The sequence below is a fragment of the Eubalaena glacialis genome, chromosome 8 (genome assembly GCF_028564815.1).
Source record: "Eubalaena glacialis isolate mEubGla1 chromosome 8, mEubGla1.1.hap2.+ XY, whole genome shotgun sequence".
Classification (NCBI taxonomy): domain Eukaryota; kingdom Metazoa; phylum Chordata; class Mammalia; order Artiodactyla; family Balaenidae; genus Eubalaena; species Eubalaena glacialis.
The window spans coordinates 40,427,737-40,448,627 of NC_083723.1; positions in this window are offsets into that span (position 1 = coordinate 40,427,737).

Here is a 20,891-nt window from a genome sequence, read left to right on the forward strand (position 1 = left end):
GGCATCTTCCTACATCGAAAACATGCCTGGGAAACCCAGAAGATGGTACACCGTGTGATCGGGAAAGGTTTCTAAAACGCACCTCATTTCTCCTCTCCTTGTGCTCGGGTTCGCCATTCCAGCCGCTTCACTAACAATCTCCCTACTTGGAGAATCAGCACCGTTGACCTCCTGTTTCGTACAGGTCGCAATTTGTCCTGAGGATGAACGGGAAGAGGGGGAACCAATGAGAGACTAGCTCTAGGTGTTGGGACAGGCACAGGTCACTCTATTTTCCCATCAGGAAGAAGAATGAACCACAGGCTCAGCCTGCCGCCCGGAACCAGAATAGGGCCTGAAGCAATCCTGCGCTTTTGCGGCCAGCTCCCAAAATAGCGAGTTGACAAATGGAGCTCAGGGGCACTGCAATTCACAAACCTGCAGAGTTAGAAATGATGACTCTCGTCCACAAATATATTGAGGGAAGGCAACGAAGAGGATTTGAAAGCAAGGCAGAATTGCAGGAAACAGATTTCAGGAGGTCGATTCGACTCGCCTTGAAAGCACATGAAAAGCGGCAAAGCGTTGACAATGATGCCCTTGGCCAAAAAGGGCGTATGCGTTTTTTCCTGAATATATTCAGGAAAAAACGCATACGCCCTTTTTGGCCAACCAAGCAAGCCGGAAAGGCAAATCGGTGCTACAAAGAAGTCTCGCTTGCCAGCGGTCAAAAGGGCCATGCTGAAAAAAGTGTAAAAACCAGAAATGCAGGACAGGCCATGGAGACACGGGAGCCTTGCTACGCTGATGGGCGGGATGGAAATTGCCAACAGCCACTCTGGAGGAGTGTACGCTGCGTCCTGAAACATGGAATAGACACAGCTGAGAGAGCATAGGGCACTACCACTCATGGGCGTAGAAATCGGGAAACCTAAAAATCAACACGACACAGGCACCCCAAAGTTTAGGGCTGCTCTGTTTCCAAGAACCTCCACTTCGGTACACCTTAAATATCCCGGGAAAGAGAAAAATGGATAAAGAAGTTGTGGTACTTATGCACAATGGAATATCACTCAGCCATGAAATCAGTGTCATAAGGCTAGTAGCAGCATGATGAGTGGATTTAGGGACGATGACTCTAAGTGAAGTAAGTCACACAGAAAAGGACGCTTATCCTAAGATATCACTGATAGAGGGAATGTCAACATCGCTACACCTGAACTGAATTCCAAAACAGAACAGAGTCACACATTTACAAAACACACTATGGCTGCTTAACGGGAAAGGTGAGGCGGGGCGATGCATAAAACAAGGGTTTGAAATTAGCTCACATACCGTTCCACAAGCCAAATATGTAATAGACAAGACCTACTCCCTGCTCAGTGAACTGGACTCAACACCCCCTATTCACCGCCCAAGAATATATCTGACTAGTAAGAGTCTTTAAACCTATGTATTGATATCTCTCTGGAAGTGAATCAAGAGGGTGTAAAGCGGCATAAACACAGCAGGGAAAAGCAGCTAAACCCCATTATAAAAATAGATTACTTAAAAAAAAAACCCAGAAAACAAAGACAGTGAAAGAGAGAGACATTCTTACAAAATCCGTTCAGGGGCTCTGATGCAACCTGGATTGACCATATCTAGACCCACAGCTGGATGAGACATAAGGCTGGACACTCTTGGGGCTGAGAGGATTGGTGAGGTTGGGTGAGCAAACGCAGACCCTTTAAAGTAATACTGCGTGGTACCCATGCCATGGGTCCCAAATCTCCAGGTTCAAGGGCATCTTCCTACATCGAAAACATGCCTGGGAAACCCAGAAGATGGTACACCGTGTGATCGGGAAAGGTTTCTAAAACGCACCTCATTTCTCCTCTCCTTGTGCTCGGGTTCGCCATTCCAGCCGCTTCACTAACAATCTCCCTACTTGGAGAATCAGCACCGTTGACCTCCTGTTTCGTACAGGTCGCAATTTGTCCTGAGGATGAACGGGAAGAGGGGGAACTAATGAGAGACTAGCTCTAGGTGTTGGGACAGGCACAGGTCACTCTATTTTCCCATCAGGAAGAAGAATGAACCACAGGCTCAGCCTGCCCCCCGGAACCAGAATAGGGCCTGAAGCAATCCTGCGCTTTTGCGGCCAGCTCCCAAAAAAGCGAGTTGACAAATGGAGCTCAGGGGCACTGCAATTCACAAACCTGCAGAGTTAGAAATGATGACTCTCGTCCACAAATATATTGAGGGAAGGCAACGAAGAGGATTTGAAAGCAAGGCAGAATTGCAGGAAACAGATTTCAGGAGGTCGATTCGACTCGCCTTGAAAGCACATGAAAAGCGGCAAAGCGTTGACAATGATGCCCTTGGCCAAAAAGGGCGTATGCGTTTTTTCCTGAATATATTCAGGAAAAAACGCATACGCCCTTTTTGGCCAACCAAGCAAGCCGGAAAGGCAAATCGGCGCTACAAAGAAGTCTCGCTTGCCAGCGGTCAAAAGGGCCATGCTGAAAAAAGTGTAAAAACCAGAAATGCAGGACAGGCCATGGAGACACGGGAGCCTTGCTACGCTGATGGGCGGGATGGAAATTGCCAACAGCCACTCTGGAGGAGTGTACGCTGCGTCCTGAAACATGGAATAGACACAGCTGAGAGAGCATAGGGCACTACCACTCATGGGCGTAGAAATCGGGAAACCTAAAAATCAACACGACACAGGCACCCCAAAGTTTAGGGCTGCTCTGTTTCCAAGAACCTCCACTTCGGTACACCTTAAATATCCCGGGAAAGAGAAAAATGGATAAATAAGTTGTGGTATTTATGCACAATGGAATATCACTCAGCCATGAAATCAGTGTCATAAGGCTAGTAGCAGCATGATGAGTGGATTTAGGGACGATGACTCTAAGTGAAGTAAGTCACACAGAAAAGGACGCTTATCCTAAGATATCACTGATAGAGGGAATGTCAACATCGCTACACCTGAACTGAATTCCAAAACAGAACAGAGTCACACATTTACAAAACACACTATGGCTGCTTAACGGGAAAGGTGAGGCGGGGCGATGCATAAAACAAGGGTTTGAAATTAGCTCACATACCGTTCCACAAGCCAAATATGTAATAGACAAGACCTACTCCCTGCTCAGTGAACTGGACTCAACACCCCCTATTCACCGCCCAAGAATATATCTGACTAGTAAGAGTCTTTAAACCTATGTATTGATATCTCTCTGGAAGTGAATCAAGAGGGTGTAAAGCGGCATAAACACAGCAGGGAAAAGCAGCTAAACCCCATTATAAAAATAGATTACTTAAAAAAAAAACCCAGAAAACAAAGACAGTGAAAGAGAGAGACATTCTTACAAAATCCGTTCAGGGGCTCTGATGCAACCTGGATTGACCATATCTAGACCCACAGCTGGATGAGACATAAGGCTGGACACTCTTGGGGCTGAGAGGATTGGTGAGGTTGGGTGAGCAAACGCAGACCCTTTAAAGTAATACTGCGTGGTACCCATGCCATGGGTCCCAAATCTCCAGGTTCAAGGGCATCTTCCTACATCGAAAACATGCCTGGGAAACCCAGAAGATGGTACACCGTGTGATCGGGAAAGGTTTCTAAAACGCACCTCATTTCTCCGCTCCTTGTGCTCGGGTTCGCCATTCCAGCCGCTTCACTAACAATCTCCCTACTTGGAGAATCAGCACCGTTGACCTCCTGTTTCGTACAGGTCGCAATTTGTCCTGAGGATGAACGGGAAGAGGGGGAACCAATGAGAGACTAGCTCTAGTTGTTGGGACAGGCACAGGTCACTCTATTTTCCCATCAGGAAGAAGAATGAACCACAGGCTCAGCCTGCCCCCCGGAACCAGAATAGGGCCTGAAGCAATCCTGCGCTTTTGCGGCCAGCTCCCAAAAAAGCGAGTTGACAAATGGAGCTCAGGGGCACTGCAATTCACAAACCTGCAGAGTTAGAAATGATGACTCTCGTCCACAAATATATTGAGGGAAGGCAACGAAGAGGATTTGAAAGCAAGGCAGAATTGCAGGAAACAGATTTCAGGAGGTCGATTCGACTCGCCTTGAAAGCACATGAAAAGCGGCAAAGCGTTGACAATGATGCCCTTGGCCAAAAAGGGCGTATGCGTTTTTTCCTGAATATATTCAGGAAAAAACGCATACGCCCTTTTTGGCCAACCAAGCAAGCCGGAAAGGCAAATCGGCGCTACAAAGAAGTCTCGCTTGCCAGCGGTCAAAAGGGCCATGCTGAAAAAAGTGTAAAAACCAGAAATGCAGGACAGGCCATGGAGACACGGGAGCCTTGCTACGCTGATGGGCGGGATGGAAATTGCCAACAGCCACTCTGGAGAAGTGTACGCTGCGTCCTGAAACATGGAATAGACACAGCTGAGAGAGCATAGGGCACTTCCACTCATGGGCGTAGAAATCGGGAAACCTAAAAATCAACACGACACAGGCACCCCAAAGTTTAGGGCTGCTCTGTTTCCAAGAACCTCCACTTCGGTACACCTTAAATATCTCAGGAAACAGAAAAATGGATAAAGAAGTTGTGGTACTTATGCACAATGGAATATCACTCAGCCATGAAATCAGTGTCATAAGGCTAGTAGCAGCATGATGAGTGGATTTAGGGACGATGACTCTAAGTGAAGTAAGTCACACAGAAAAGGACGCTTATCCTAAGATATCACTGATAGAGGGAATGTCAACATCGCTACACCTGAACTGAATTCCAAAACAGAACAGAGTCACACATTTAGAAAACACACTATGGCTGCTTAACGGGAAAGGTGAGGCGGGGCGATGCATAAAACAAGGGTTTGAAATTAGCTCACATACCGTTCCACAAGCCAAATATGTAATAGACAAGACCTACTCCCTGCTCAGTGAACTGGACTCAACACCCCCTATTCACCGCCCAAGAATATATCTGACTAGGAAGAGTCTTAAAACCTATGTATTGATATCTCTCTGGAAGTGAATCAAGAGGGTGTAAAGCGGCATAAACACAGCAGGGAAAAGCAGCTAAACCCCATTATAAAAATAGATTACTTAAAAAAAAAAACCCAGAAAACAAAGACAGTGAAAGAGAGAGACATTCTTACAAAATCCGTTCAGGGGCTCTGATGCAACCTGGATTGACCATATCTAGACCCACAGCTGGATGAGACATAAGGCTGGACACTCTTGGGGCTGAGAGGATTGGTGAGGTTGGGTGAGCAAACGCAGACCCTTTAAAGTAATACTGCGTGGTACCCATGCCATGGGTCCCAAATCTCCAGGTTCAAGGGCATCTTCCTACATCGAAAACATGCCTGGGAAACCCAGAAGATGGTACACCGTGTGATCGGGAAAGGTTTCTAAAACGCACCTCATTTCTCCTCTCCTTGTGCTCGGGTTCGCCATTCCAGCCGCTTCACTAACAATCTCCCTACTTGGAGAATCAGCACCGTTGACCTCCTGTTTCGTACAGGTCGCAATTTGTCCTGAGGATGAACGGGAAGAGGGGGAACCAATGAGAGACTAGCTCTAGGTGTTGGGACAGGCACAGGTCACTCTATTTTCCCATCAGGAAGAAGAATGAACCACAGGCTCAGCCTGCCCCCCGGAACCAGAATAGGGCCTGAAGCAATCCTGCGCTTTTGCGGCCAGCTCCCAAAAAAGCGAGTTGACAAATGGAGCTCAGGGGCACTGCAATTCACAAACCTGCAGAGTTAGAAATGATGACTCTCGTCCACAAATATATTGAGGGAAGGCAACGAAGAGGATTTGAAAGCAAGGCAGAATTGCAGGAAACAGATTTCAGGAGGTAGATTCGACTCGCCTTGAAAGCACATGAAAAGCGGCAAAGCGTTGACAATGATGCCCTTGGCCAAAAAGGGCGTATGCGTTTTTTCCTGAATATATTCAGGAAAAAACGCATACGCCCTTTTTGGCCAACCAAGCAAGCCGGAAAGGCAAATCGGCGCTACAAAGAAGTCTCGCTTGCCAGCGGTCAAAAGGGCCATGCTGAAAAAAGTGTAAAAACCAGAAATGCAGGACAGGCCATGGAGACACGGGAGCCTTGCTACGCTGATGGGCGGGATGGAAATTGCCAACAGCCACTCTGGAGAAGTGTACGCTGCGTCCTGAAACATGGAATAGACACAGCTGAGAGAGCATAGGGCACTTCCACTCATGGGCGTAGAAATCGGGAAACCTAAAAATCAACACGACACAGGCACCCCAAAGTTTAGGGCTGCTCTGTTTCCAAGAACCTCCACTTCGGTACACCTTAAATATCCCAGGAAACAGAAAAATGGATAAAGAAGTTGTGGTACTTATGCACAATGGAATATCACTCAGCCATGAAATCAGTGTCATAAGGCTAGTAGCAGCATGATGAGTGGATTTAGGGACGATGACTCTAAGTGAAGTAAGTCACACAGAAAAGGACGCTTATCCTAAGATATCACTGATAGAGGGAATGTCAACATCGCTACACCTGAACTGAATTCCAAAGCAGAACAGAGTCACACATTTAGAAAACACCCTATGGCTGCTTAACGGGAAAGGTGAGGCGGGGCGATGCATAAAACAAGGGTTTGAAATTAGCTCAGATACCGTTCCACAAGCCAAATATGTAATAGACAAGACCTACTCCCTGCTCAGTGAACTGGACTCAACACCCCCTATTCACCGCCCAAGAATATATCTGACTAGGAAGAGTCTTAAAACCTATGTATTGATATCTCTCTGGAAGTGAATCAAGAGGGTGTAAAGCGGCATAAACACAGCAGGGAAAAGCAGCTAAACCCCATTATAAAAATAGATTACTTAAAAAAAAAAACCCCAGAAAACAAAGACAGTGAAAGAGAGAGACATTCTTACAAAATCCGTTCAGGGGCTCTGATGCAACCTGGATTGACCATATCTAGACCCACAGCTGGATGAGACATAAGGCTGGACACTCTTGGGGCTGAGAGGATTGGTGAGGTTGGGTGAGCAAACGCAGACCCTTTAAAGTAATACTGCGTGGTACCCATGCCATGGGTCCCAAATCTCCAGGTTCAAGGGCATCTTCCTACATCGAAAACATGCCTGGGAAACCCAGAAGATGGTACACCGTGTGATCGGGAAAGGTTTCTAAAACGCACCTCATTTCTCCTCTCCTTGTGCTCGGGTTCGCCATTCCAGCCGCTTCACTAACAATCTCCCTACTTGGAGAATCAGCACCGTTGACCTCCTGTTTCGTACAGGTCGCAATTTGTCCTGAGGATGAACGGGAAGAGGGGGAACCAATGAGAGACTAGCTCTAGTTGTTGGGACAGGCACAGGTCACTCTATTTTCCCATCAGGAAGAAGAATGAACCACAGGCTCAGCCTGCCCCCCGGAACCAGAATAGGGCCTGAAGCAATCCTGCGCTTTTGCGGCCAGCTCCCAAAAAAGCGAGTTGACAAATGGAGCTCAGGGGCACTGCAATTCACAAACCTGCAGAGTTAGAAATGATGACTCTCGTCCACAAATATATTGAGGGAAGGCAACGAAGAGGATTTGAAAGCAAGGCAGAATTGCAGGAAACAGATTTCAGGAGGTAGATTCGACTCGCCTTGAAAGCACATGAAAAGCGGCAAAGCGTTGACAATGATGCCCTTGGCCAAAAAGGGCGTATGCGTTTTTTCCTGAATATATTCAGGAAAAAACGCATACGCCCTTTTTGGCCAACCAAGCAAGCCGGAAAGGCAAATCGGCGCTACAAAGAAGTCTCGCTTGCCAGCGGTCAAAAGGGCCATGCTGAAAAAAGTGTAAAAACCAGAAATGCAGGACAGGCCATGGAGACACGGGAGCCTTGCTACGCTGATGGGCGGGATGGAAATTGCCAACAGCCACTCTGGAGAAGTGTACGCTGCGTCCTGAAACATGGAATAGACACAGCTGAGAGAGCATAGGGCACTTCCACTCATGGGCGTAGAAATCGGGAAACCTAAAAATCAACACGACACAGGCACCCCAAAGTTTAGGGCTGCTCTGTTTCCAAGAACCTCCACTTCGGTACACCTTAAATATCCCAGGAAACAGAAAAATGGATAAAGAAGTTGTGGTACTTATGCACAATGGAATATCACTCAGCCATGAAATCAGTGTCATAAGGCTAGTAGCAGCATGATGAGTGGATTTAGGGACGATGACTCTAAGTGAAGTAAGTCACACAGAAAAGGACGCTTATCCTAAGATATCACTGATAGAGGGAATGTCAACATCGCTACACCTGAACTGAATTCCAAAGCAGAACAGAGTCACACATTTACAAAACACACTATGGCTGCTTAACGGGAAAGGTGAGGCGGGGCGATGCATAAAACAAGGGTTTGAAATTAGCTCAGATACCGTTCCACAAGCCAAATATGTAATAGACAAGACCTACTCCCTGCTCAGTGAACTGGACTCAACACCCCCTATTCACCGCCCAAGAATATATCTGACTAGGAAGAGTCTTAAAACCTATGTATTGATATCTCTCTGGAAGTGAATCAAGAGGGTGTAAAGCGGCATAAACACAGCAGGGAAAAGCAGCTAAACCCCATTATAAAAATAGATTACTTAAAAAAAAAAACCCCAGAAAACAAAGACAGTGAAAGAGAGAGACATTCTTACAAAATCCGTTCAGGGGCTCTGATGCAACCTGGATTGACCATATCTAGACCCACAGCTGGATGAGACATAAGGCTGGACACTCTTGGGGCTGAGAGGATTGGTGAGGTTGGGTGAGCAAACGCAGACCCTTTAAAGTAATACTGCGTGGTACCCATGCCATGGGTCCCAAATCTCCAGGTTCAAGGGCATCTTCCTACATCGAAAACATGCCTGGGAAACCCAGAAGATGGTACACCGTGTGATCGGGAAAGGTTTCTAAAACGCACCTCATTTCTCCTCTCCTTGTGCTCGGGTTCGCCATTCCAGCCGCTTCACTAACAATCTCCCTACTTGGAGAATCAGCACCGTTGACCTCCTGTTTCGTACAGGTCGCAATTTGTCCTGAGGATGAACGGGAAGAGGGGGAACCAATGAGAGACTAGCTCTAGTTGTTGGGACAGGCACAGGTCACTCTATTTTCCCATCAGGAAGAAGAATGAACCACAGGCTCAGCCTGCCCCCCGGAACCAGAATAGGGCCTGAAGCAATCCTGCGCTTTTGCGGCCAGCTCCCAAAAAAGCGAGTTGACAAATGGAGCTCAGGGGCACTGCAATTCACAAACCTGCAGAGTTCGAAATGATGACTCTCGTCCACAAATATATTGAGGGAAGGCAACGAAGAGGATTTGAAAGCAAGGCAGAATTGCAGGAAACAGATTTCAGGAGGTCGATTCGACTCGCCTTGAAAGCACATGAAAAGCGGCAAAGCGTTGACAATGATGCCCTTGGCCAAAAAGGGCGTATGCGTTTTTTCCTGAATATAGTCAGGAAAAAACGCATACGCCCTTTTTGGCCAACCAAGCAAGCCGGAAAGGCAAATCGGCGCTACAAAGAAGTCTCGCTTGCCAGCGGTCAAAAGGGCCATGCTGAAAAAAGTGTAAAAACCAGAAATGCAGGACAGGCCATGGAGACACGGGAGCCTTGCTACGCTGATGGGCGGGATGGAAATTGCCAACAGCCACTCTGGAGAAGTGTACGCTGCGTCCTGAAACATGGAATAGACACAGCTGAGAGAGCATAGGGCACTTCCACTCATGGGCGTAGAAATCGGGAAACCTAAAAATCAACACGACACAGGCACCCCAAAGTTTAGGGCTGCTCTGTTTCCAAGAACCTCCACTTCGGTACACCTTAAATATCCCAGGAAAGAGAAAAATGGATAAAGAAGTTGTGGTACTTATGCACAATGGAATATCACTCAGCCATGAAATCAGTGTCATAAGGCTAGTAGCAGCATGATGAGTGGATTTAGGGACGATGACTCTAAGTGAAGTAAGTCACCCAGAAAAGGACACTTATCCTAAGATATCACTGATAGAGGGAATGTCAACATCGCTACACCTGAACTGAATTCCAAAACAGAACAGAGTCACACATTTACAAAACACACTATGGCTGCTTAACGGGAAAGGTGAGGCGGGGCGATGCATAAAACAAGGGTTTGAAATTAGCTCACATACCGTTCCACAAGCCAAATATGTAATAGACAAGACCTACTCCCTGCTCAGTGAACTGGACTCAACACCCCCTATTCACCGGCCAAGAATATATCTGACTAGGAAGAGTCTTAAAACCTATGTATTGATATCTCTCTGGAAGTGAATCAAGAGGGTGTAAAGCGGCATAAACACAGCAGGGAAAAGCAGCTAAACCCCATTATAAAAATAGATTACTTAAAAAAAAAAACCCCAGAAAACAAAGACAGTGAAAGAGAGAGACATTCTTACAAAATCCGTTCAGGGGCTCTGATGCAACCTGGATTGACCATATCTAGACCCACAGCTGGATGAGACATAAGGCTGGACACTCTTGGGGCTGAGAGGATTGGTGAGGTTGGGTGAGCAAACGCAGACCCTTTAAAGTAATACTGCGTGGTACCCATGCCATGGGTCCCAAATCTCCAGGTTCAAGGGCATCTTCCTACATCGAAAACATGCCTGGGAAACCCAGAAGATGGTACACCGTGTGATCGGGAAAGGTTTCTAAAACGCACCTCATTTCTCCTCTCCTTGTGCTCGGGTTCGCCATTCCAGCCGCTTCACTAACAATCTCCCTACTTGGAGAATCAGCACCGTTGACCTCCTGTTTCGTACAGGTCGCAATTTGTCCTGAGGATGAACGGGAAGAGGGGGAACCAATGAGAGACTAGCTCTAGGTGTTGGGACAGGCACAGGTCACTCTATTTTCCCATCAGGAAGAAGAATGAACCACAGGCTCAGCCTGCCCCCCGGAACCAGAATAGGGCCTGAAGCAATCCTGCGCTTTTGCGGCCAGCTCCCAAAAAAGCGAGTTGACAAATGGAGCTCAGGGGCACTGCAATTCACAAACCTGCAGAGTTAGAAATGATGACTCTCGTCCACAAATATATTGAGGGAAGGCAACGAAGAGGATTTGAAAGCAAGGCAGAATTGCAGGAAACAGATTTCAGGAGGTCGATTCGACTTGCCTTGAAAGCACATGAAAAGCGGCAAAGCGTTGACAATGATGCCCTTGGCCAAAAAGGGCGTATGCGTTTTTTCCTGAATATATTCAGGAAAAAACGCATACGCCCTTTTTGGCCAACCAAGCAAGCCGGAAAGGCAAATCGGCGCTACAAAGAAGTCTCGCTTGCCAGCGGTCAAAAGGGCCATGCTGAAAAAAGTGTAAAAACCAGAAATGCAGGACAGGACATGGAGACACGGGAGCCTTGCTACGCTGATGGGCGGGATGGAAATTGCCAACAGCCACTCTGGAGAAGTGTACGCTGCGTCCTGAAACATGGAATAGACACAGCTGAGAGAGCATAGGGCACTTCCACTCATGGGCGTAGAAATCGGGAAACTTAAAAATCAACACGACACAGGCACCCCAAAGTTTAGGGCTGCTCTGTTTCCAAGAACCTCCACTTTGGTACACCTTAAATATCCCAGGAAACAGAAAAATGGATAAAGAAGTTGTGGTACTTATGCACAATGGAATATCACTCAGCCATGAAATCAGTGTCATAAGGCTAGTAGCAGCATGATGAGTGGATTTAGGGACGATGACTCTAAGTGAAGTAAGTCACACAGAAAAGGACGCTTATCCTAAGATATCACTGATAGAGGGAATGTCAACATCGCTACACCTGAACTGAATTCCAAAGCAGAACAGAGTCACACATTTAGAAAACACACTATGGCTGCTTAACGGGAAAGGTGAGGCGGGGCGATGCATAAAACAAGGGTTTGAAATTAGCTCAGATACCGTTCCACAAGCCAAATATGTAATAGACAAGACCTACTCCCTGCTCAGTGAACTGGACTCAACACCCCCTATTCACCGCCCAGGAATATATCTGACTAGGAAGAGTCTTAAAACCTATGTATTGATATCTCTCTGGAAGTGAATCAAGAGGGTGTAAAGCGGCATAAACACAGCAGGGAAAAGCAGCTAAACCCCATTATAAAAATAGATTACTTAAAAAAAAAAAACCCCAGAAAACAAAGACACTGAAAGAGACAGACATTCTTACAAAATCCGTTCAGGGGCTCTGATGCAACCTGGATTGACCATATCTAGACCCACAGCTGGATGAGACATAAGGCTGGACACTCTTGGGGCTGAGAGGATTGGTGAGGTTGGGTGAGCAAACGCAGACCCTTTAAAGTAATACTGCGTGGTACCCATGCCATGGGTCCCAAATCTCCAGGTTCAAGGGCATCTTCCTACATCGAAAACATGCCTGGGAAACCCAGAAGATGGTACACCATGTGATCGGGAAAGGTTTCTAAAACGCACCTCATTTCTCCTCTCCTTGTGCTCGGGTTCGCCATTCCAGCCGCTTCACTGACAATCTCCCTACTTGGAGAATCAGCACCGTTGACCTCCTGTTTCGTACAGGTCGCAATTTGTCCTGAGGATGAACGGGAAGAGGGGGAACCAATGAGAGACTAGCTCTAGGTGTTGGGACAGGCACAGGTCACTCTATTTTCCCATCAGGAAGAAGAATGAACCACAGGCTCAGCCTGCCCCCCGGAACCAGAATAGGGCCTGAAGCAATCCTGCGCTTTTGCGGCCAGCTCCCAAAAAAGCGAGTTGACAAATGGAGCTCAGGGGCACTGCAATTCACAAACCTGCAGAGTTCGAAATGATGACTCTCGTCCACAAATATATTGAGGGAAGGCAACGAAGAGGATTTGAAAGCAAGGCAGAATTGCAGGAAACAGATTTCAGGAGGTAGATTCGACTCGCCTTGAAAGCACATGAAAAGCGACAAAGCGTTGACAATGATGCCCTTGGCCAAAAAGGGCGTATGCGTTTTTTCCTGAATATATTCAGGAAAAAACGCATACGCCCTTTTTGGCCAACCAAGCAAGCCGGAAAGGCAAATCGGCGCTACAAAGAAGTCTCGCTTGCCAGCGGTCAAAAGGGCCATGCTGAAAAAAGTGTAAAAACCAGAAATGCAGGACAGGCCATGGAGACACGGGAGCCTTGCTACGCTGATGGGCGGGATGGAAATTGCCAACAGCCACTCTGGAGAAGTGTACGCTGCGTCCTGAAACATGGAATAGACACAGCTGAGAGAGCATAGGGCACTTCCACTCATGGGCGTAGAAATCGGGAAACCTAAAAATCAACACGACACAGGCACCCCAAAGTTTAGGGCTGCTCTGTTTCCAAGAACCTCCACTTCGGTACACCTTAAATATCTCAGGAAACAGAAAAATGGATAAAGAAGTTGTGGTACTTATGCACAATGGAATATCACTCAGCCATGAAATCAGTGTCATAAGGCTAGTAGCAGCATGATGAGTGGATTTCGGGACGATGACTCTAAGTCAAGTAAGTCACACAGAAAAGGACGCTTATCCTAAGATATCACTGATAGAGGGAATGTCAACATCGCTACACCTGAACTGAATTCCAAAACAGAACAGAGTCACACATTTACAAAACACACTATGGCTGCTTAACGGGAAAGGTGAGGCGGGGCGATGCATAAAACAAGGGTTTGAAATTAGCTCACATACCGTTCCACAAGCCAAATATGTAATAGACAAGACCTACTCCCTGCTCAGTGAACTGGACTCAACACCCCCTATTCACCGCCCAAGAATATATCTGACTAGGAAGAGTCTTTAAACCTATGTATTGATATCTCTCTGGAAGTGAATCAAGAGGGTGTAAAGCGGCATAAACACAGCAGGGAAAAGCAGCTAAACCCCATTATAAAAATAGATTACTTAAAAAAAAAACCCAGAAAAGAAAGACAGTGAAAGAGAGAGACATTCTTACAAAATCCGTTCAGGGGCTCTGATGCAACCTGGATTGACCATATCTAGACCCACAGCTGGATGAGACATAAGGCTGGACACTCTTGGGGCTGAGAGGATTGGTGAGGTTGGGTGAGCAAACGCAGACCCTTTAAAGTAATACTGCGTGGTACCCATGCCATGGGTCCCAAATCTCCAGGTTCAAGGGCATCTTCCTACATCGAAAACATGCCTGGGAAACCCAGAAGATGGTACACCGTGTGATCGGGAAAGGTTTCTAAAACGCACCTCATTTCTCCTCTCCTTGTGCTCGGGTTCGCCATTCCAGCCGCTTCACTAACAATCTCCCTACTTGGAGAATCAGCACCGTTGACCTCCTGTTTCGTACAGGTCGCAATTTGTCCTGAGGATGAACGGGAAGAGGGGGAACCAATGAGAGACTAGCTCTAGGTGTTGGGACAGGCACAGGTCACTCTATTTTCCCATCAGGAAGAAGAATGAACCACAGGCTCAGCCTGCCCCCCGGAACCAGAATAGGGCCTGAAGCAATCCTGCGCTTTTGCGGCCAGCTCCCAAAAAAGCGAGTTGACAAATGGAGCTCAGGGGCACTGCAATTCACAAACCTGCAGAGTTAGAAATGATGACTCTCGTCCACAAATATATTCAGGGAAGGCAACGAAGAGGATTTGAAAGCAAGGCAGAATTGCAGGAAACAGATTTCAGGAGGTCGATTCGACTCGCCTTGAAAGCACATGAAAAGCGGCAAAGCGTTGACAATGATGCCCTTGGCCAAAAAGGGCGTATGCGTTTTTTCCTGAATATATTCAGGAAAAAACGCATACGCCCTTTTTGGCCAACCAAGCAAGCCGGAAAGGCAAATCGGCGCTACAAAGAAGTCTCGCTTGCCAGCGGTCAAAAGGGCCATGCTGAAAAAAGTGTAAAAACCAGAAATGCAGGACAGGCCATGGAGACACGGGAGCCTTGCTACGCTGATGGGCGGGATGGAAATTGCCAACAGCCACTCTGGAGAAGTGTACGCTGCGTCCTGAAACATGGAATAGACACAGCTGAGAGAGCATAGGGCACTTCCACTCATGGGCGTAGAAATCGGGAAACCTAAAAATCAACACGACACAGGCACCCCAAAGTTTAGGGCTGCTCTGTTTCCAAGAACCTCCACTTCGGTACACCTTAAATATCCCAGGAAACAGAAAAATGGATAAAGAAGTTGTGGTACTTATGCACAATGGAATATCACTCAGCCATGAAATCAATGTCATAAGGCTAGTAGCAGCATGATGAGTGGATTTAGGGACGATGACTCTAAGTGAAGTAAGTCACACAGAAAAGGACGCTTATCCTAAGATATCACTGATAGAGGGAATGTCAACATCGCTACACCTGAACTGAATTCCAAAGCAGAACAGAGTCACACATTTAGAAAACACACTATGGCTGCTTAACGGGAAAGGTGAGGCGGGGCGATGCATAAAACAAGGGTTTGAAATTAGCTCAGATACCGTTCCACAAGCCAAATATGTAATAGACAAGACCTACTCCCTGCTCAGTGAACTGGACTCAACACCCCCTATTCACCGCCCAAGAATATATCTGACTAGGAAGAGTCTTAAAACCTATGTATTGATATCTCTCTGGAAGTGAATCAAGAGGGTGTAAAGCGGCATAAACACAGCAGGGAAAAGCAGCTAAACCCCATTATAAAAATAGATTACTTAAAAAAAAAACCCCAGAAAACAAAGACAGTGAAAGAGAGAGACATTCTTACAAAATCCGTTCAGGGGCTCTGATGCAACCTGGATTGACCATATCTAGACCCACAGCTGGATGAGACATAAGGCTGGACACTCTTGGGGCTGAGAGGATTGGTGAGGTTGGGTGAGCAAACGCAGACCCTTTAAAGTAATACTGCGTGGTACCCATGCCATGGGTCCCAAATCTCCAGGTTCAAGGGCATCTTCCTACATCGAAAACATGCCTGGGAAACCCAGAAGATGGTACACCGTGTGATCGGGAAAGGTTTCTAAAACGCACCTCATTTCTCCTCTCCTTGTGCTCGGGTTCGCCATTCCAGCCGCTTCACTAACAATCTCCCTACTTGGAGAATCAGCACCGTTGACCTCCTGTTTCGTACAGGTCGCAATTTGTCCTGAGGATGAACGGGAAGAGGGGGAACCAATGAGAGACTAGCTCTAGGTGTTGGGACAGGCACAGGTCACTCTATTTTCCCATCAGGAAGAAGAATGAACCACAGGCTCAGCCTGCCCCCCGGAACCAGAATAGGGCCTGAAGCAATCCTGCGCTTTTGCGGCCAGCTCCCAAAAAAGCGAGTTGACAAATGGAGCTCAGGGGCACTGCAATTCACAAACCTGCAGAGTTCGAAATGATGACTCTCGTCCACAAATATATTGAGGGAAGGCAACGAAGAGGATTTGAAAGCAAGGCAGAATTGCAGGAAACAGATTTCAGGAGGTGGTTTCGACTCGCCTTGAAAACACATGAAAAGCGGCAAAGCGTTGACAATGATGCCCTTGGCCAAAAAGGGCGTATGCGTTTTTTCCTGAATATATTCAGGAAAAAACGCATACGCCCTTTTTGGCCAACCAAGCAAGCCGGAAAGGCAAATCGGCGCTACAAAGAAGTCTCGCTTGCCAGCGGTCAAAAGGGCCATGCTGAAAAAAGTGTAAAAACCAGAAATGCAGGACAGGCCATGGAGACACGGGAGCCTTGCTACGCTGATGGGCGGGATGGAAATTGCCAACAGCCACTCTGGAGAAGTGTACGCTGCGTCCTGAAACATGGAATAGACACAGCTGAGAGAGCATAGGGCACTTCCACTCATGGGCGTAGAAATCGGGAAACCTAAAAATCAACACGACACAGGCACCCCAAAGTTTAGGGCTGCTCTGTTTCCAAGAACCTCCACTTCGGTACACCTTAAATATCTCAGGAAACAGAAAAATGGATAAAGAAGTTGTGGTACTTATGCACAATGGAATATCACTCAGCCATGAAATCAGTGTCATAAGGCTAGTAGCAGCATGATGAGTGGATTTAGGGACGATGACTCTAAGTGAAGTAAGTCACACAGAAAAGGACGCTTATCCTAAGATATCACTGATAGAGGGAATGTCAACATCGCTACACCTGAACTGAATTCCAAAACAGAACAGAGTCACACATTTAGAAAACACACTATGGCTGCTTAACGGGAAAGGTGAGGCGGGGCGATGCATAAAACAAGGGTTTGAAATTAGCTCACATACCGTTCCACAAGCCAAATATGTAATAGACAAGACCTACTCCCTGCTCAGGGAACTGGACTCAACACCCCCTATTCACCGCCCAAGAATATATCTGACTAGGAAGAGTCTTTAAACCTATGTATTGATATCTCTCTGGAAGTGAATCAAGAGGGTGTAAAGCGGCATAAACACAGCAGGGAAAAGCAGCTAAACCCCATTATAAAAATAGATTACTTAAAAAAAAAACCCCAGAAATCAAAGACAGTGAAAGAGAGAGACATTCTTACAAAATCCGTTCAGGGGCTCTGATGCAACCTGGATTGACCATATCTAGACCCACAGCTGGATGAGACATAAGGCTGGACACTCTTGGGGCTGAGAGGATTGGTGAGGTTGGGTGAGCAAACGCAGACCCTTTAAAGTAATACTGCGTGGTACCCATGCCATGGGTCCCAAATCTCCAGGTTCAAGGGCATCTTCCTACATCGAAAACATGCCTGGGAAACCCAGAAGATGGTACACCGTGTGATCGGGAAAGGTTTCTAAAACGCACCTCATTTCTCCTCTCCTTGTGCTCGGGTTCGCCATTCCAGCCGCTTCACTAACAATCTCCCTACTTGGAGAATCAGCACCGTTGACCTCCTGTTTCGTACAGGTCGCAATTTGTCCTGAGGATGAACGGGAAGAGGGGGAACCAATGAGAGACTAGCTCTAGGTGTTGGGACAGGCACAGGTCACTCTATTTTCCCATCAGGAAGAAGAATGAACCACAGGCTCAGCCTGCCCCCCGGAACCAGAATAGGGCCTGAAGCAATCCTGCGCTTTTGCGGCCAGCTCCCAAAAAAGCGAGTTGACAAATGGAGCTCAGGGGCACTGCAATTCACAAACCTGCAGAGTTAGAAATGATGACTCTCGTCCACAAATATATTGAGGGAAGGCAACGAAGAGGATTTGAAAGCAAGGCAGAATTGCAGGAAACAGATTTCAGGAGGTCGATTCGACTCGCCTTGAAAGCACATGAAAAGCGGCAAAGCGTTGACAATGATGCCCTTGGCCAAAAAGGGCGTATGCGTTTTTTCCTGAATATATTCAGGAAAAAACGCATACGCCCTTTTTGGCCAACCAAGCAAGCCGGAAAGGCAAATCGGCGCTACAAAGAAGTCTCGCTTGCCAGCGGTCAAAAGGGCCATGCTGAAAAAAGTGTAAAAACCAGAAATGCAGGACAGGCCATGGAGACACGGGAGCCTTGCTACGCTGATGGGCGGGATGGAAATTGCCAACAGCCACTCTGGAGAAGTGTACGCTGCGTCCTGAAACATGGAATAGACACAGCTGAGAGAGCATAGGGCACTTCCACTCATGGGCGTAGAAATCGGGAAACCTAAAAATCAACACGACACAGGCACCCCAAAGTTTAGGGCTGCTCTGTTTCCAAGAACCTCCACTTCGGTACACCTTAAATATCCCAGGAAACAGAAAAATGGATAAAGAAGTTGTGGTACTTATGCACAATGGAATATCACTCAGCCATGAAATCAGTGTCATAAGGCTAGTAGCAGCATGATGAGTGGATTTAGGGACGATGACTCTAAGTGAAGTAAGTCACACAGAAAAGGACGCTTATCCTAAGATATCACTGATAGAGGGAATGTCAACATCGCTACAACTGAACTGAATTCCAAAGCAGAACAGAGTCACACATTTAGAAAACACACTATGGCTGCTTAACGGGAAAGGTGAGGCGGGGCGATGCATAAAACAAGGGTTTGAAATTAGCTCAGATACCGTTCCACAAGCCAAATATGTAATAGACAAGACCTACTCCCTGCTCAGTGAACTGGACTCAACACCCCCTATTCACCGCCCAAGAATATATCTGACTAGGAAGAGTCTTTAAACCTATGTATTGATATCTCTCTGGAAGTGAATCAAGAGGGTGTAAAGCGGCATAAACACAGCAGGGAAAAGCAGCTAAACCCCATTATAAAAATAGATTACTTAAAAAAAAAAAACCCCAGAAAACAAAGACAGTGAAAGAGAGAGACATTCTTACAAAATCCGTTCAGGGGCTCTGATGCAACCTGGATTGACCATATCTAGACCCACAGCTGGATGAGACATAAGGCTGGACACTCTTGGGGCTGAGAGGATTGGTGAGGTTGGGTGAGCAAACGCAGACCCTTTAAAGTAATACTGCGTGGTACCCATGCCATGGGTCCCAAATCTCCAGGTTCAAGGGCATCTTCCTACATCGAAAACATGCCTGGGAAACCCAGAAGATGGTACACCGTGTGATCGGGAAAGGTTTCTAAAACGCACCTCATTTCTCCTCTCCTTGTGCTCGGGTTCGCCATTCCAGCCGCTTCACTAACAATCTCCCTACTTGGAGAATCAGCACCGTTGACCTCCTGTTTCGTACAGGTCGCAATTTGTCCTGAGGATGAACGGGAAGAGGGGGAACCAATGAGAGACTAGCTCTAGGTGTTGGGACAGGCACAGGTCACTCTATTTTCCCATCAGGAAGAAGAATGAACCACAGGCTCAGCCTGCCCCCCGGAACCAGAATAGGGCCTGAAGCAATCCTGCGCTTTTGCGGCCAGCTCCCAAAAAAGCGAGTTGACAAATGGAGCTCAGGGGCACTGCAATTCACAAACCTGCAGAGTTCGAAATGATGACTCTCGTCCACAAATATATTGAGGGAAGGCAACGAAGAGGATTTGAAAGCAAGGCAGAATTGCAGGAAACAGATTTCAGGAGGTGGTTTCGACTCGCCTTGAAAACACATGAAAAGCGGCAAAGCGTTGACAATGATGCCCTTGGCCAAAAAGGGCGTATGCGTTTTTTCCTGAATATATTCAGGAAAAAACGCATACGCCCTTTTTGGCCAACCAAGCAAGCCGGAAAGGCAAATCGGCGCTACAAAGAAGTCTCGCTTGCCAGCGGTCAAAAGGGCCATGCTGAAAAAAGTGTAAAAACCAGAAATGCAGGACAGGCCATGGAGACACGGGAGCCTTGCTACGCTGATGGGCGGGATGGAAATTGCCAACAGCCACTCTGGAGAAGTGTACGCTGCGTCCTGAAACATGGAATAGACACAGCTGAGAGAGCATAGGGCACTTCCACTCATGGGCGTAGAAATCGGGAAACCTAAAAATCAACACGACACAGGCACCCCAAAGTTTAGGGCTGCTCTGTTTCCAAGAACCTCCACTTCGGTACACCTTAAATATCTCAGGAAACAGAAAAATGGATAAAGAAGTTGTGGTACTTATGCACAATGGAATATCACTCAGCCATGAAATCAGTGTCATAAGGCTAGTAGCAGCATGATGAGTGGATTTAGGGACGATGACTCTAAGTGAAGTAAGTCACACAGAAAAGGACGCTTATCCTAAGATATCACTGATAGAGGGAATGTCAACATCGCTACACCTGAACTGAATTCCAAAGCAGAACAGAGTCACACATTTACAAAACACACTATGGCTGCTTAACGGGAAAGGTGAGGCGGGGCGATGCATAAAACAAGGGTTTGAAATTAGCTCAGATACCGTTCCACAAGCCAAATATGTAATAGACAAGACCTACTCCCTGCTCAGTGAACTGGACTCAACACCCCCTATTCACCGCCCAAGAATATATCTGACTAGGAAGAGTCTTAAAACCTATGTATTGATATCTCTCTGGAAGTGAATCAAGAGGGTGTAAAGCGGCATAAAC